We start from the raw sequence: 18739 nt of genomic DNA, 5'->3' as shown, positions 1-18739 counted from the left end.
TCGTGCCACTCTGCTGGTTTGAAATTCCTCCGGCGTATTGATCTTTTCCGTGTCTTCTCGGAGCGCACACTAATAACTTTCCTCCTCTGAGGCCGATTGCTTCACCAGTCCATTCTCTTCTCATCCTATCACCGTCCTCTACCTATTTTTTGCCCACCCTCTATCGTCTTCCCTTTTTCTTTCTGACTTAATCACCTTGTAGTTCTTATCTTCCCTCTTTTTACTGCCCCTTTACCTTCTCATCCTCTTTTGTAATTTTTTCCTCTTTTCTTAGGATCATTCGTCTTTTTGCTTTCTTTTCTCATTTTTCCTTTTGACCATTATTTCTTTTCTACCTGTTCTTTTGTCCTTGTCTTTCTATTCCTCCTCTTGCACTTCTCGCTTCCATGTCCTTTCTCCTCCTCCTCCTCCTCCTCTTTTTCTTCCTTCTCATTCTTTCCTACTGCAGATGGGGTCACAGGCAAGCGCTGCAAAACTGGCCTAACCTTCCTCTTTCCATCCTTTCCCCCAATCCTTTCCCTTGCCTCTCTTCCTCTCGCCTCTAGTCACTCCACCCACTTCCCTCTCGTTCACGTCGACCGTCTCACGTATCGATTTCGATCAACACTTCTGCAGCTGAGCTCAGGTTTGGAGTTTGGGGCTGCTCCTCCAGCCAAACTTTTCTGATTAAGAACTTCAGTAATAGGATAAAGTTCCTGCCCAAGGACTAACCAGCAGGAGGAGGGGGAGGAGGAACGTTTCCGGCAGCCAACACCAGGGGGACTTAAGCTACTTTAGAGACCTTCCCCTTCCCCGACTGCGCAACTTAGCAGTGTCTGTCAGTCCCCCCCTTTCTTCTTTTTTTCCTTTCCTAGTCGAACATGTACACGTGAACGGAAGAGGAGGAAAGATAAGTTTGTGTATACATTAAAGATGAAGTCTTTCTTACGGAAGCAATCTAAAATGCGAATGCGAAAATTAAATGACTGGTGGTGAAAGGAAAAAAGAAAAAAATGACCGGAACATAGATGAATTGAAATTGAGGTTGGTCTGGCAATGAAAGATGATAAATATGAGGTGCAAGAGGAAGAGGTGCTCAGAAAAAATGGATGGAAAACAAACACTGGAAAGAAGTGACTGATGAGCAAAGAGTAAGAGAGTAAGTGTCAGTACCATTCGAAGCACCAGCGTGAGAATATTATAACAGGACAAAAAAAAAAAAAAAAAAAAAGCAAGAAAAGGTAAAAATAAAAAAAAGAAAGTAGGCAGGTAAGAGGTATAATGATGAGTCGTTAATGAGAAAACGAGAGAGCAGCATTGTCAGTGGTACATAAGCTGAAGGGATTTACGAATACAAATTGTACATGACAAATAAATAATTCTAAAAAGTTAAGCGGCTCTAAGGGAATAACGAGTGGAGTGTCAGATGGAATTAAAGGAATCAGGCAGGAACTACTCGTGTGGGACTGAGTGAGTGAAGAAATGCCAAGTTAAAATATAGATTCCTTTAATCAATGTAGCTCACCCTACCACCACTCTCTCTCTCTCTCTCTCTCTGATGACTAAGGAACTTGATATTTTTACGTCAACATAATTCTTATACACTTAAACATGAAATAACAAAAGATAAACACGAATTTCAAGCCGAAGTAATCTCCACACTTTTCACGCTCAAGAGAATCATCCATCCCGGCGGCCGAGAGAGAGAGAGAGAGAGAGAGAGAGAGAGAGAGAGAGAGAGAGAGACTGTCCTTCACTATCTCATCTTTCTTTTCCTGCTCCTCTCCTCCTCCTCCTCCTCCTCCTCCTCCTCCTCCTCCTCCTCCTCCTCCTCCTCCCTCCTCCTCCTCCTCCTCTTCTTTGACATTTACCTCACTATTCTCTTTTATATCACTAACTTGACCTAACACACACACACACACACACACACACACACACTTACCTTCTGCTATCTCTTCCTTCTCCTTGTGTCCTTAACAATTCTTTCATAATCCTTCCTGACCTATGAAAAAAAACACACTAAAATATCCTCCTTTACTTCTTTCTTCCTCCTTCCTCCTCCACTTCCTCCTACTGGGCCACCTTACCCTCACTCTTCTCTCTTATATCGCTAGCCTGAACTATTGCCCACGAAAGAGTTGCATTTTTCGAGGCATGGTCTCTGGATGGTCATAAATATCTCGATCCGGGGAGTGGAGGCAGCGGCAGGAAGCATTAAAGTTCAATAACCCGCGACACATCACACAGCCTCCCGCGGCCCTGGCACTTTAGCGGGTGGCTCTTGGGCGCTGACTCTCGGATAAGTCAATCTTTTTTGTGTGCTCGCCTCTTGTCTTTTATGTCTCTTTGTCGGTTGAGGTTTCTTTTTCTTTTAGCCGCGTCTCTCCCTTCGTCTATCCATTTCTGTAACTGTCTCTGTGTTTGTTTGTCATTCGTTTAATCTTGTGCGTTTCCAAATTCTCTCTCTCTCTCTCTCTCTCTCTCTCTCTCTCTCAACCACATTTAGCAGTAAACGATAATGTCAAAAAAATTATGGAAGGGTGTGAAAGAAGCTGCGCCAAAATATCATTCTGATTCAAAGATCTGTTTGAAAGATACATGCGACAAAACGATGCCTCACGGCCTATGAAATGCTTAGTAGTACTTGTTTATTGAATACCACGTGCGTTTTCGTCCTGGCATATCTAAGCTGTGTTTCCCGAGCAACTAAACAACTGTAAACCACTTATTCACAGTACCTTAGAGCTGCAAAATTCCTTCAGTCACCATATTCTGCTGCTACACTCTCATTGATTAATACAGATTACCGAGTGGTTAAGCCATGGGTTTAGAACGGGGTATATCATAAGTGCAGCTCAGAAAAAAAAAAAAACATAACTATTATATCAACCAGTAAATAACTGGAGGACGAGGAGGAGCAGGACATTTCAAAGAATAAATAAGTAGGTCAGATCATAACCTGGAAATATTTGCTTAAGGAAACTAGGGCAGGCAGATATATGTGTGTGTGTGTGTGTGTGTGTGTGTGTGTGTGTGTGTGTGTGTGTGTGTGTGTGTGTGTGTGTGTAATAATAATAATAATATACGGTTTATTAGTTTGGCAATGTAAAAAATTACACTGAAAATGTACAGGGGGGGGACATTAACACAATGAACTAAAATGCTTAACCTAACTATGGATCTAACTTAACCTAGAATTCACTTATTTATTTAAGGCTTGCATGTGTGTGTGTGTGTGTGTGTGTGTGTGTGTGTGTGTGTGTGTGTGTGTGTGTGTGTGTGTGTGTGTGTGTGTGTGTGTGTGTGTGTGTATGAACTATGTAACATACGTAAAAGTCGGCACGAGGATATCCATGTTACTTTTTTTTCTTTTCTTTTTTTTTTTGTTTTCTCTTTCTTTTATATACTACTGGCAGCGTCGCTCAACGCTTGGGACGAGTGATGATAACTGGATAGGGGTGGGGGATAGGGAAAGCGACGTGAATGAAGCGTGGAAAGGTACAGGCAAAAATGAAAAGGAAGATAAATAAACCCGTTGCTTGTTTTGGGGATTACCGGTGTGTAATTCACCTCGGTCGTCTGCTGATCATCCAGCCAGTCTTCCCCATTACGGAGCGAGCTCAAAGCTCATAGACCGATCTTCGGGTAGGACTGAGACCACAACACACTCCACACACCGGGAAAGCGAGGCCACAACCCCTCGAGTTACATCCCGTACCTATTTACTGCTAGGTGAACAGGGGCTGCACATTAAGAGGCTTGCCCATTTGCCTCGCCGCCTCCGGGATTCGAACCCGAACCCTCTCGAGTGTGAGTCGAGCGTGCTAACCACTACACTACGCGGTGTGTGTGTGTGTGTGTGTGTGTGTGTGTGTGTGTGTGTGTGTGTGTGTGTGTGTGTGTGTGTGTGTGTTAATTGCCAAGCCAATTACGTATCAAAATTTCAACTTTTTTTTTTTTTTTATGGTGTATGTATAATCATAAGGACGGAGTAGTTAGGCAACATTCTCTCGGGTACTCACCTAACAGTAATCATTCTGGCGCCAACCATTACCGGGTACGATCCCAACACACGTCCTGGAAAATAACAAGGGCCACGTAAGTAGGAAGAAGCATCATTAATTCCCGACCTCTCTTGGCAAAACTGAAAAAAATAAATTAATAAAATAAATAGATAAAAATAAATGAATAAATAAATAAATAAACATTACTGAAAAAAAACTAAACTACTCAAGCGAAGTGGAAACTTAAAAAAGTGGGAGTGGAAAAATAAAATAAAAAAAACAAGGATAAATGTGTTGCCGGAACAATGCTGTCTTTCCCGATGTAATGGAAACGCCCGCCGTATATGGGATTCTCTATTGTAGCAGAATTCAACCTCGGGTAAATAATGAGGCCAGGCACGCAGCTCTAGTTACTGAAGTTTTCGGCTGCTGACCTCCAGGAAATAGTAAAGAGCTGCGCGCCTCGTCTGAATATTCAACCAAGCTAGAAAAGCCATCACAGTCAACACATTATAGAACAGGAAATGATAACATACCAGTCGTGGATTATCCTCGCTATCATCAGTAAGAAAATAAATCGTTACACTCCACAAACGTATTTAGTCTCAACATCATACTTCCCGAGAGGAAATTTCCACGCATAAGTAACTACCTAACGATCTCTTAAGTGATTAACGTGACTGCTAAAACAACAAAAAATAACATTCAGTACACACGGTAAATGTTTACGATACAGATTCCAGAACATATTATCAAACACTCACATGCACACTAGTATAATTTTACACCCAAAGGAAACCACTTACAGTATCGGCTTGCGCACTGTGACTAGTATTAGCAGACAATTAACACACCGTCCCACAACCCTGCCTCTAGTCCGTTTTGGCCACACAACATCCACCGCATGTTGTTAAACGTATTAACACGGGAGTGTCTTTCCATAGTCACTTCGTACCACTGGACAGAAGCAGGGACGAAGTGTAGGGCCAGTGACCGGACAGACAGGAGCAGGGACAAAGCGCGAGGTCGGGGATCAGTTCATCAGACAGCCTAGACAGGTAGTGACCACCCAGACCCAGCACTCCTGGCACTCACAAGACAATTGACGCCAGACATGCGCACCTGCATCCTGAATCCTATATCAATGTTACAGCAAATATCTCATATTTAGAAAAAACAACAACAACAACTATATTTTACCTGCAATATAGACAACAACCATATAGTAAAAAACACAGAGCATACAGACATAGGTTAATATGTAATCCCAAGTGACGATCGACATGCGCACCTACAATCTAGTTCAGTATCTCCATTACAATGTTTCATCATTTATACTTACATTAAACAATGTTGTTCAACAGAGTTAAACTTCACTTAACAAATTACACACACATCAAATGTCTCCTAACGGTTCCCCCCAAACCTATCCTAATAATCATTATGTAACAGTGATACAAACACGGTCACCTAACGAGCCAACGATACTACGCTGATCACCTGACAAGAAGAAAGAACAGAGCATCCACACACACACACACACACACACACACACACACCCCTCCTTCCCTCCCTTCCTCCCCCTTCTCTTCCCTTCCCTTCCTCCATCTCCTTCCCCCTTCTCTGTCTTTCTGTCCTCTCTCTCTCTCTCTCTCTCTCTCTCTCTCTCTCTCTCTCTCTCTCTCTCTCTCTCTCTCTCTCTCTCTCTCTCTCTCTCTCTCATTATATGGAAGTTTTCTGTTTCCTGTGAATATTTCTTTTCATTTTCGTCTTCCTGTTATGATCGTCAGTTTTTGCATTCCTTTCGCTGATTATTTTTGCTTTTCTTCTTCTGTCTCTATTCCCTTCATCAGTTTTTCTTCCCAGTCTATATCTCATTTCCTTTTTTTTCCACTTTCTCTCTTACTTTGCCCTCTTGTCCTGTTCCTCCAGGGAAATGTAGACGAAGAAAAAGAAAATATAAGAAATAAATGTGTGTGTGTGTGTGTGTGTGTGTGTGTGTGTGTGTAATGTTATGTCATTACTAATATATTCTTTTATATTATATTGCCCATGTTAGCAATAAAAGTCATAATAAAACTCATCATCCTTATCCTCATCATTACCATTACCATCAATAATGCCATTACTTCTAATTAACATGGCACGCGGATTATGGAGGGAGCTGAGTCTAGACTGAAGAAATATACGCAAATAATATAATCCAATATTTTTTTTTATCATAATGCCGCCAACACCAAAATAAAACAATTACCGAGCTTTTTTTTTTCAGACTTTAAAGTATTTTTTCATATCACTATCAGACCCGACACCGCCCTACCTTAAAAAAAAAAAGAAAAATAAATAAATAAAGACATATGTAAGAATCGTCTGTTTGGAAAGGCGGAAGTAAGCAGCATAAAAGAAGCATTAACAGGAAAAAGTATATTAATTTAGGTGCACCCACGCACACACACCAAAAATAATAAATAAATAAATAAATGAATAAGAAAATTTAAAAGATAAAATAAAATAAAATAAATAGATAAGTAAGTAATGAAAAAAAGAAAATAAATGACTAAAAAGAATTGTCATTTTATGGTTTAAACCTTCTCACCCTCAACATTTCAACACATTGTTAATTTCTTTTATAGGTCAGAAGGAAACGTCAAAAGATAAACATTAAGAGGAGACGGAAGCATTGACAGAGAAGTATAAAGAGGAGAATCATAATCACTTCATATACGAAAACTAAAAAAATCAAGAACATACATACTTATTTTGTAAACATTTTCAAATCTTTCCAATCTTTAGAATTTTGATTAACGTGTACTGCGGTCGTGTCCAGAAATATACTAACCCACCATAATCTTTCACACAGTATTCATTTCCCTACAGTGTCAAGCTCTCTTATCTAGTGACAACCTTCTTACAAAACCTGACAACTGACAGTATATTAAGAATCCAGAGAACTTAATACTGAGAAAAAAGTAAAAAAAAAAAAAACACTTCAAGCCAAGAAAAAGAAAGTATACGGAATGTTACTAGAGCAAACATGAACATATCGAAAAAAAAAAAAAACTGAAGAAAAGCTGTGATAAGAAAAAACACAACCACTTCAATACGAAATGAACGAGAGAAAAAAAAAACACTTAAACATTACCAGCGAGGCAAAGGGTTGGCTGGGTTGCGTCTGTGGGAGGAAAAATGGTTTATACCTTTCCCCTTCTGCCCCCACCTCTCTCTCTCTCTCTCTCTCTCTCTCTCTCTCTCTCTCTCTCTCTCTCTCTCTCTCTCTCTCTCTCTCTCTCTCTCTCTCTCTCTCTCTCTCTCTCTCTCTCTCTCTCTCTCTCTCTCTCTCTCTCTCTCTCTCTCTACGAAAGCAGTGGCGGACGCTTGTTTGGGGCACGGGGAGGAAAATAGGATAGCAGCACTACGTTAACCCAAATGGGGGAGGCTGCCGCGTGGAATATTAATGGTAAGTGCCTGTAAGCTGCAATAACAGTAAAGTCCGGAGAGCTACGCTGAAACAAATAATGCATGTAATAAAAGCCGCTTTGGCGAAAGAGTAAAGGGAATAGGGAAGGGGAGGAATTACAGGCTGGTGCAGGAGACATGTAGGTATGGGATGAATGGGCAAAGGAACCACTTGGGGATGATGCACTGGCTGAAATGGGACGAAAAAAGACGGAGAACAAAATGTAAAACGCGTTAAAAAATGATGCTGCGATTCATAAAAGTGATGGAAAGGAAGGTAATATAATTTGATTCACATTATCTGCGTACTGTACGAGGTTACACATCACGAAAGAGAAAAAATGAATGCAATTGAAAGAAGAAGGAAACGTTGACTTGTGGATAGAGAAAGAGAAAGAAAGGAATAAAGCACAAGAAAGAAAAAAATTGATAATTGTAGAGAGAGAGAGAGAGAGAGAGAGAGAGAGAGAGAGAGAGAGAGAGAGAGAGAGAGAGAGAGAGAGAGAGAGAGAGAGAGAGAGAGACGAACATAAAAGCATGTGGAAGTAATACATTTTGGAAAAAAAATAATACATATATATATATATATATATATATATATATATATATATATATATATATATATATATATATATATATATATATAAGAGGCAACGGATTAAAACCACAATATCTAAATAAAACAACGAAAAAGAAAAGAAAAACAAGAACAAAAAGCTGAACGTGAAAGAAGCGAGAGAAAAAAAATGTTATATCTGTGCAGCTAAGCGAATTTGATGAACCCTGATACTATCTTTACGTCGGCATCTGATTCACTCAACAAATTATTTCCAGGCCAGAGGAAGCGCTCCGTCAGAGTCGATATATTTTCACGGAAGCTTGCACATGTAAACGTTAGTTCAGGGATACTCATTAATTATTACTCATTATAATAATTGCTCTTGTGATGTGAAGTAACCAAGAGAGAGAGAGAGAGAGAGAGAGAGAGAGAGAGAGAGAGAGAGAGAGAGAGAGAGAGAGAGAGAGAGAGAGAGAGAGAGAGAGACGAATTTCAACAACACACATTTCCAGCATAACAACTAAACCACCTCACCTACCAACAAGATCACAATTCGCATGCTTTCACCCTCTGAATAATTGCTCGTCCATTATCCTCGAGTGGCTCTGTCCAGCTTCCAGTGCGGAGAGAGAGAGAGAGAGAGAGAGAGAGAGGGAGTGTGTGGTGTAAACTGGATTGGTATCATCTGGATTATCTGGATCGACTCTCTGTCCAGCTTTTTATGTCTCTCCATTCTCGTTTTCTCCGCTCTCAACTCTGCGGTTTAGTCAGAGAGATGTGTGTGTGTGTGTGTGTGTGTGTGTGTGTGTGTGTGTGTGTGTGTGTGTGTGTGTGTGTGTGTTCACGTTTCTCGCTTCTGGCGGATAGAATTGCAAAACAGGTTCATGTGTGGAATACTTGAGGATAATGTCGATTTTTCTCTGATATGATATACTAAGTACTTGGCAATTCACAGCACACATAATGCTTTGTTGTTCTTTGGAGTAGTAAGAACACTGCCTCTAGAATTACAAAGTGTAATGGCTGAAGGAGGGGATAACAAAACATAGTCACAAATGGATTGCTGCGTGATTACTTTTTTCCCCCTCTGATAATGATGACAGGATATGAGGAAAAGCTCAATCCATTTGCTACACTTTAATATTAGTTACAGAAAGTTTTAAAAAGGAAATTGGTTAATTAAGTTCCGGAGATGTTTTTGATACTCCTCTTTTGAGACAGTTAAAGTCGTTGTTCATTTACAAAGGCAAAGTACTTAGTTGTTGCTACCAGAGAGAAAACACCAAAATCATCATTACGGGTAGTGTGGAATGCATATTTCATGAGAGAATATATCACCTTGCCTGCCTGCATAGTAAATGAAAAGTCTTGTGGTATTTTGACATTGCATGCAAAATTTACTAGGTTCATTCATTTGTTTATCTCCAGTCAAAATAAAATAAAATAAATAAGAAAAGCTATACACTGGAATATACAAACACACACACACACACACACACACACACACACACACACACACACACACACACACACACACACACACACACACACACACACACACACACACACACACACACACACACACACACGCAATGGAAAAATACGAATACCAGTAAAGTTTTCACCGTTTCCCTGCCTTGGTGTCGCTACAAACTGTCAGACATCAGCGAGCGTGCTACAAACTGCGTACCAAAAAGTTATACCGCCGGATTAACTTTCTAAAACTTCTTTACGTGGCAGCGAAGGAAAGGCTCCATACACGCATTGCATACAACACTTCCGGGTCCACCGAGCAACAGTCCCCGAGGTAAATACGTCTCCCTGATGGCAGTACTCGAGATAAGGATGAGGGAGGGTAATGGGGGGAGGGAACACGCTTCTGGTTGACTCATAAATAATTTTTCAGTGTCAAGACCAAGACCCGCGAACCCTGGGAGGAAACACTACATTGTGGACTTGAAAGGTAAGCTCATCTTAGAAGGATTTTCTGTAGTGGTGGTGGTGGTGGTGGTGGTGGTGATAGTGGTGGTGGTGATGGTGGTGGTGCTGGGAAATGATCACGATTATAAAAGATACCATTAGACATTGATACAGTTAAGGTCAAATTATTAAACGTCTTCTCTTACACTCTCAATTTACAAGAAACAATCATCCCTCGAGTTCATAAATTACGGCACACGGTTCTGCTGGGAATGAGTTGTTTTCACAGTAAGCCCTTTAGTGTTGGAGTGTTTTGCAGCATGCCTGTCCGCCTTCCATCCGCTTGCCGCCTCGCATGGTGTAGCCACTCCCGCGCTCTCGCTACCTCACCTTTAGTACTCGACGCTGCTGCTGCCCGGCACTAAGCCATAAAATATTAAAAGCCGGGAAATACACGCTCGGTGAATCAGCAACAAAGATTGACAGCATGATGCCCTTGCTGTCGGTTGCGAGTGCGTTATTACTTTGTCATTAATTAATTCACCCTAACATCTTGAAAATATGATTATAAGCCGTGATAGTTACATAATTAATCATCATAATTTTGCATGGGTTTGTTGTTAACTTACTGTGTGTGTGTGTGTGTGTGTGTGTGTGTGTGTGTGTGTGTGTGTGTGTGTGTGTGTGTGTTTATCTCCACCATCCTTGTAATTGGTTTAGCTTCAGCCGACGAGAACGTGTTGCAAGAGAAGGAATGGTGTGTGCAATGTTTGTTTGAGGCAGGTGAGGGAAATGCAAAGAATCTAGACTTCATTTACATAAGTCCTGCCATTGTCTGCCTCACAGTATTTCCCCAAAACTGACAACAATTTTCTTCATAAAGGTTTTGTAATTTGATAACATGTATCTCTCTCTCTCACTCTCTCTCTCTCTCTCTCTCTCTCTCTCTCTCTCTCTCTCTCTCTCTCTCTCTCTCTCATTCAACCTCATGTTCATGTTACGATCCAGTTACAATTAATTCAGCAATGCTTCTCTGATATATAAATTCAAAGCAAGGCGATTAATAATTTTGTTACTTTAATGCCAAACTTGTCAGAAAATATTAACACGATTCAAGTTTTTTATTATTATTATTATTTATTTTCAAAATGATGCAATTATTTTGACAGCTTTGAACCGTGACACACACACACACACACACGCCCGGTAGCTCAGTGGTTAGAGCGCTGGCTTCACAAGCCAGAGGACCGGGGTTCGATTCCCCGGCCGGGTGGAGATATTTGGGTGTGTCTCCTTTCACGTGTAGCCCCTGTTCACCTAGCAGTGAGTAGGTACGGGATGTAAATCGAGGAGTTGTGGCCTTGTTGTCCCGGTGTGTGGTGTGTGCCTGGTCTCAGGCCTATCCGAAGATCGGAAATAATGAGCTCTGAGCTCGTTCCGTAGGGTAACGTCTGGCTGTCTCGTCAAAGACTGCAGCAGATCAAACAGTGAAACACACGTACACACACACACACACACATACACACACATATACACACACATTCTTCTTGGTGTGCGTGGATATTGTAATGTTTATGGGATACTAAAGCGTTCATCCCACACTGTCCATCTTGCCAGTGCAGAGCGGGTCGAGGTGCGGCCTCGGTGGGGTGAGCCGGGTTCAAAATATATAGACTTACACAGTGTAGTTTGTATCTACTCTGAGGCAGGTAACGTACAGCGGTTACTGGTGCTGCACACTCACTCTTCTTCTTTACCCATAATTTATTAGCATATGCGCAGCCCTCTTTTTAAGTAAAATACTTAAATGAAATTGATAAACAAATAGATAGATGAGGATATATGAATACATAAATAAGTGAATGAATGAACATATACGTAAACAAGTGAATTAATGAAGACCAAAACCCATAGATGAGTAATACAATGAATAAAACGATAGAGAAATGTAAACTACTGTTACGCGTAAAAAGCAGTCCAGCCGTTAGAGAGAGAGAGAGAGAGAGAGAGAGAGAGAGAGAGAGAGAGAGAATTTCCCAAAAGTTTATCAAGTTTGCAATCTATTTCAGTCTTCCATAAAAGGGAAATGAACGTGCTGTTGACAACAATGCATATCGATAGAAAATCAAGCCGTCCTGCTGATTCCGAGGCAGACTTGTGTTCCGCGCCTGTGTCATGGAGGGCCAATCGTGGAATGATTTCACGTAATTTTTCATTATCCCAACTCATTAACGTAAAAAGCCAATTTGCCGAGCACTGGCCCACTGGCGCTCATTCAATTTTGAATAATCATGTGATTCATATGTGCTTAAATAGTCAGCAAGAAATTATCTATATCTGGTGCCACTGATGGCTTTAGATTTATATGCACACCACTTTTAAGGTCAAGACTCACCTTCACTGACACTCATGCTCACCTGGCAATAGCATGCTGCTGAAAGACAGGTAAATACAAGAACTGTTAGCGTGCACACACACACACACACACACACACACACACACACACACACACCTTGAATATATATATATATATATATATATATATATATATATATATATATATATATATATATATATATATATATAATATGAAAGGCAAATATTCTGTCGTTAGGAGGCTGGGTGGTGAATGATGGAGTGAGCGCGGGCAGTGCGCAGCACCGACAGGCCATGAAGCTGAGTTATTTAATTTTTCAGCGGTGGTGTCGACACGCAGGCATATTCCTCCTCCCACAGAAAACTCATCCACAAAAGTGAGGGAGAATAAAAAGCGACTCATTACAGCGGGCAGTGCCGCGGCACGCTGGACGGAACGCTCCCTGAGGTGGAATGTATCCACATGATGGACGACATTTAAACACCCCACTCCATTAATCACAAGGAAAGCACCGCGGCGGAGGAGGAAACACGATACATGCCCTAATGGATGGATTGCTTTACTGGATCAGTGATAAATGGTGGACAGGGTAAGTAAAACGATTTCGGAAGCAAGCAAACAGGCAGTCATGAAGCAAACACGGCGGGGGCGGGGCTGGACAAGGGGGAGGAGGCAAGGCAGGGAGTGGTGGTGGTGGTGGATCGGTGGGGGAGCAGGAGCGTGGGGAATGAAAATGAAGACTGACAAAAGGAAGAAAAAACATTGAGACAAGGGGACGAAAAGAGGACAGACGCCAGAGTGGCACGCTGCTCAGGGGATAAACGTCACGACACAACACAATGGCAACATTCGGCCGGCAGGAGAAATAAAATGCCGACCCGCTAAAATTTTCCTGTTCCCGCCCCCTTTTCCCCCCCATTCTCTCTCTCTCTCTCTCTCTCTCTCTCTCTGCCTTGCGCTGGAGTAATATTTTACAGTGACCATTTTCTATTAGGCACAATTAGATGCTCTTAAAAAGAAAACGTGGTTGGCTGGCTGATGATACGGCAATGCGAGCGCTGCCTAGACTAATGGAACATCAGAGGAGACTCAAATAAAGTAATAAAAAATGCAAACCTTAATGACCCAAGTGAGTAAAAGAATAATGACCAAACGTTGCATATGAATAGAGAGAAAAATAATACTAAAGGGCAAAAATTGAGCGATGGAAAAAGAAAATATATAAGGAAAGTAATTATATATAAAAAATGAAATAAAATGATAAAATGGACAGGTATGTGAATGTGACAACGAAAAGATGGCAGGGTGTAAGAGAAAAAAGGGTTAACATGAACAAACAGGGTAAAAAACTAAGGACACTGCACTTGCCTACGTAGCGTGGAGGCCGCTTAAAGATGTAGTTCCGACAACAGACTCTTTTCGCGACAGCTGCGACCTAGACTTGCTGCCAAACACACACACACACACACACACACACACACACACACACACACACACACACACACACACACACACACAAGGAAAAAAAGATGCAATCAGAAAATAATATGGTAACGTGCAAGAAAAAAAAACTTGAACATTATGAGACTGATGCAATTCTTTTAAAAATGTAAAATGGTGATACACAGTTAAATAAATACACACACGCAGAAAAAAAGCATCCAATTACATTAGCCTTTACTTTATAACGAATATGAAAACACAGCAAATAAGAACAACCTCCACATTAGAAACTAACTCTTTTTCCAACATCACCATGACTAACTTCACCACAACTGCAATCATTACCATCACCTGAATAAAGACTAAAAGTTTAGAGGAAGATAGATAGATATAAAATAAAAGGAAGCTAATGTAGGAAAAAGGTAAACAAAAAGAAAAAATATACGTGGTAAAAATGGCAGAAAATAGAATGAAAAGAGACAAGGGGAAAGGAGGATGAAAATATATAAGGTTCAGAACATATAAAAAGGAAGTGGAAAGCATGACTGTGAGAAGGCACAAGGTAAATAAATAAAATTAAATAAAAGATAGGAATAGGGGAGAACAAACAAAGATCATAAAAGGGTAAGAGAGTAAGGAAGGTAGAAGAGAATATCGTCTAAAAGAAAGTAAAGAAAAACGATAAATAAAGAAAAGAAATGAAGAGGAGGAGGAGGAGGAGGAAGAGGAGGGAATGAACGGTGCGGAACATAAAAGGGTAAGAGAGTAAGGAAGGTGGGAGCGAGAGAGAGGGTATAAAGGATACATAACGCGGAAAGGGGGAAGGAGAGGGAGGGGGAAAAATTGCATGCTATTCACGACGTCCCCTTGACTGCACCCCAGTAAAGCGAGGCGGAAAATTGTGAAACCTCATTTGCAGGCCCAATCTGTGCTGCGGAAGCCCAGCCAAATCTCGCGGGCAGGTGGCTCGTCTACGCTGATTAATTCGTTCTCACACTCCACATTTACTCTTCAGGCAGGACAAATTTTGGCTGCTGCAAGGAGATGATTAGTCGCGCAATGGTTATGGACAGGCAGGCGGCGTGAGTGTGAGTGTGAGTGTGGCTGCAAGGCGAGGCGTCCGCTTAGGGAATCGCAAGTGCTGGAAAATATCCGCGGAGTGTTCATTAGTGACTGTTTACTTTTTTTTTTTTTTTTTAACACGAGATTATACGCATATGAAAAGAGTTTTTTCTTCTATATAGTGTAGTAAGGGTACAGTACTGACCAATGGCATATAAAATTACGATAAGAAAGTGTTTATGTGAGACACTTCAATGGAAAAAAGGAGGCATTTTTACGTTTTGAGTATTCTATTTTATTCTGGAGAATAATTTGTAAGTATACGTAAAGGATGTTAGGATGGAGATAAAAGTAGAAATATAAAATAGATGATGTTTTACAAGTTATGCTTCTTAACATCAACATTTATTCAAATTACAGCTCGATGAAGGTAAAAATGTCGCAGTGTGAAACCCAACAATTATTCAGTGACGCACTTTACGCCTGAAGCTCCCTGGCGAGCGGCCTTCGAACGAGATAACAAACACGAACAAAACAATTCCGACCCGACCTTCTCATTTCCTGTGCCGTGGGTGGTGAGACGCGGCCTCTTAACTGGGCCATTGGACGCGGAACGGCTGACTCGAGGCTCATCCATATTTATGCTGAGCGGGACGACTCCTTAGAAGGCAGAATATATACGTTTAACATACGAGGACACGGATGGGGTGATTTGAGGCGAGGAGGGAGACGCGTGAAGGACTGAAAAGGCTCCCAAGGGAGATAGGGAGTGAAAGAGACAAAATTGGGGGACTCTGGTAATGGAAGAAAGGGAGGGTTGAGCGGGAGACGGTCGAGGAAACTCCATAATCCAGACAATCGAGAAAAACAGTGTTAGTGTCTCCTGCCCTTCCCCCCACCTCTCTCTCTCTCTCTCTCTCTCTCTCTCTCTCTCTCTCTCTCTCTCTCTCTCTCTCTCTCTCTCTCTCTCACATTACTGCCGTCGGGGGTCTGATGCGGCCAATATACAGAGGGGAGAAAAAGGGTGGAGCAGGAGGGAGGCGAGGGTGATAATGGAGGAACGAGAAAGGGATGAAAAGTGAGACAAGAGGAAGACTGATGATGCAGGGAAAAGAGAGGGTGAGGGTTTGCGAATTAAGAAAAGTGGAAGCCTGCATAAAATTATATTCTGAGAGAGTAAGGGCGAAGGCAAAGAGTGCTGAAGCGAGACAAGGCGCGGGAACGAGAGGGGGAGAAGAATGCAGAAGATGGCGATGAAGATAAAGGGAATGGAACAGGAAAGTTACATTACGGAGCCAGGTGAATGTAACCATTAGGACAGACAGACAGACAGACAGATAGATAGACAAAGTATGACAGGCGGACAGACAGAGAGATACAGGCAGAGAAGGACAGGTGGACAGACAGAGAGATACAGACAAACAGAGAGATACAGACAGAGAAGGACAGGCGGACAGACAGAGAGATACAGACAGACAGAGAGATAGACAGCCGGACACACACACACACACACACACACACATACGGTAAGGAATTAAACGAATATGCAAGATAAAATACAAACAATCGAACCTTCATACAGTAAGGGTGGTAGTGGTGTAGGAAAAGTAACACTGAGTTGAGAAAAAAGCAAGGAAGAAAGCTGCCAGACGCCTTTTCTAGCAGGAACGAGCGGTCTCTTTTATTTTGACGCAGTTTTACATGAGGGACACAGATATTAAGAAGCTTCATCATTCCATAGTGAAGGATAAAATCTTAATGCATGGGAGAGTGGCGAGAGGAGGGGAAGAGGGATCGAGATGAAGGGGAAAGAGGCAAGGGGAGAGAACAAAGGGTAAGAGGGGAGGAGGAAGTTTGAGAGAAATAAGAGACGAGGTGAAGGGAGTTTATGGACGCGGGAAACGTGCGCTTTGATGACAGAGCAGCAAGACTAAAGGAGAATACACGAGGAGCAAAATGCGGGCGGTAAATGGACGGCGGCAGACACTCGGCGCACGGGAGTCAGGTGAGGCGAGTGAGGCCATGAAAAATGTAGCGCAGGTCGGTCGGCAGCTGCGGGGAATGGCAGGCGAGGCTTACACGGACACTGAGGTTTCCTGTCTCTTGTAACACACTTGCAAGGTGAATTAAACACAGTCACGTGGCCTTCGTTGTCTATAAAAGGTTCTCCCTCTGAGCATTTTTTCTTTGTATTTACTTACTTTAAATTTTTTCTTCATTCTTTATTTTCTTCAGCTCAAGCTATAGGCGCAAGACAAACCAATAAATTTTCCAGGACATTTGGAGGAAAGAGTAATAGAGCTTGCAATACTTCTCCATTATTTCTCCCCTTCCTTACCATCCTTTCTTCCCCTATAAGTAAACTGCTTAATTTTCTCAGTCCTTTCTTTCATCATGCTCTTCTCAAACTTCTCCCTCCCAATACCTTCCCTTCGCAAACTCCCTTTCTCACCTTTCGCCCTGCTCTTTGTCAACTATCCTCCCTTCCTGTCTCTCATTCTGTGCAACTATCTCAGCTCTCCCGGAGGTAATGTTCGCCCGATCCAGCGCAGGGAGAGAAGAACAACGTCAACAACATGACTCCCGAGGCTCTAATCATCTCATTGGGACGCGGAGGTAGCAGCTCAGGCGTGACTTATTAACAAACTGTAATATGCAATCGAGGTGGGTCTATAACAACAGGCGAATAGTATCACGCAACGCTTATGAGATTCCTTGTTTACTTTAAGATCTCCGAGCACATCGTCCTCCGCCATCCTCCCTTACCCTCCCTCCTGCAGATGGTCAATATCACGTTAGCTACCCTCCCTCTAGTCACAGTGATGCTTGAGTTTCCTTCCGTGCCTTCATTCGAATTCTCAAACGTTGCTGCGCTTTTTCTCAACGTTTTAACAGATTCAAGTGGACGATGTTTCTGTTTTTAGTGTTTTTTTTTTTTTATGATTTTGCTCGTAGTTTAATATGAACTCTGTACTATGATTTGCGTCACTGAACATCCCCATTAAAAATATCAAGATTCTTTTTCTTAATCAAGATAAAAAAGATTCTGCACTCTTGTAATGTGTTTGAATGTTGCAATATAAAGCTATAATAAGTGTGAGTCAGTTTGGGATACTGAATAATAAACAATATACAACATTTATATTACTAACAGGTGAGCATATAGATTTTGTTGCTTTATGTAGATAATGTTTCTTCAGGATCTCTCTTTGTGTTAGCTCGGTTCTCTCTCTCTCTCTCTCTCTCTCTCTCTCTCTCTCTCTCTCTCTCTCTCTCTCTCTCTCTCTCTCTCTCTCTCTCTCTCTCTCTCTCTCTCTCTCTCTCTCTCTCGTGTATATTTTACGTCTTGAAATGTCACTTACAGATGTTGTCAAGGAGTGCAAAAACTGTAAGGAATTCGTCTTATTAAGGCTGCATTCATGTCTTCATCGAATTATATAATATCTAATACACTAAAGGAGATCCTGAATATGCGAAATGAGAAAAGAAATATAACAGAAAATGGAGACAGAGGATAAGGAAAAAATACATACTCTTATGAAACTCAATTTGTGGATACTTCTTGATTTCCTCTTACTTTCACTGGCGCGTCTATCTTGTCTGTATTCCTTTGTCCTTTTTAGAATTTCATGCCTAATTACGTATTCCTTGTGCTCGTCCCATCTCCTTGCATCATTTAAACCTCGACACCGCAGGATTTGCTCCCCTCAAAAAGCTGCTAATTAACCTGCACTCCAAGATTCATAACTTTGTCCTCTCCTCCACCAGAAGGATTTAGCCTTTCTGCTCCTTCCTCCTTCATTTCCTCAGCGTCTCAATGTGCTCTTTTCATTCCTTACGTTATCCTTGTCCTTCATGCAGTGTAGTGTGGTGTGGTGTGGTGTGGTGTGGTGTGGTGTGGTGTGGTGTGGTGTGGTGTGGTGTGGTGTGGTGTGGTGT

General features: G+C 41.7%; 1 long non-coding RNA gene across 1 annotated transcript in view; it reads right to left on the bottom strand.

Annotated features, from left to right (window-relative positions):
• Positions 1 to 5066, bottom strand: part of LOC123518653 — a 57830-nt gene extending 52764 nt beyond the window's left edge. The window contains exons 1-2 of the long non-coding RNA XR_006678855.1: positions 4790 to 5066; positions 4002 to 4056 (exon numbers count right to left, since the gene is read on the bottom strand). This is a non-coding gene — a long non-coding RNA (uncharacterized LOC123518653). The remainder of the gene's footprint in view (positions 1 to 4001; positions 4057 to 4789) is intronic.
• Between the last annotated feature and the right edge of the window lie 13673 nt (positions 5067 to 18739).

Source organism: Portunus trituberculatus, chromosome 44, assembly GCF_017591435.1.
Source record: "Portunus trituberculatus isolate SZX2019 chromosome 44, ASM1759143v1, whole genome shotgun sequence".
Lineage (NCBI taxonomy): Eukaryota > Metazoa > Arthropoda > Malacostraca > Decapoda > Portunidae > Portunus > Portunus trituberculatus.
This window is presented reverse-complemented; position numbering and strand designations above follow the sequence as displayed.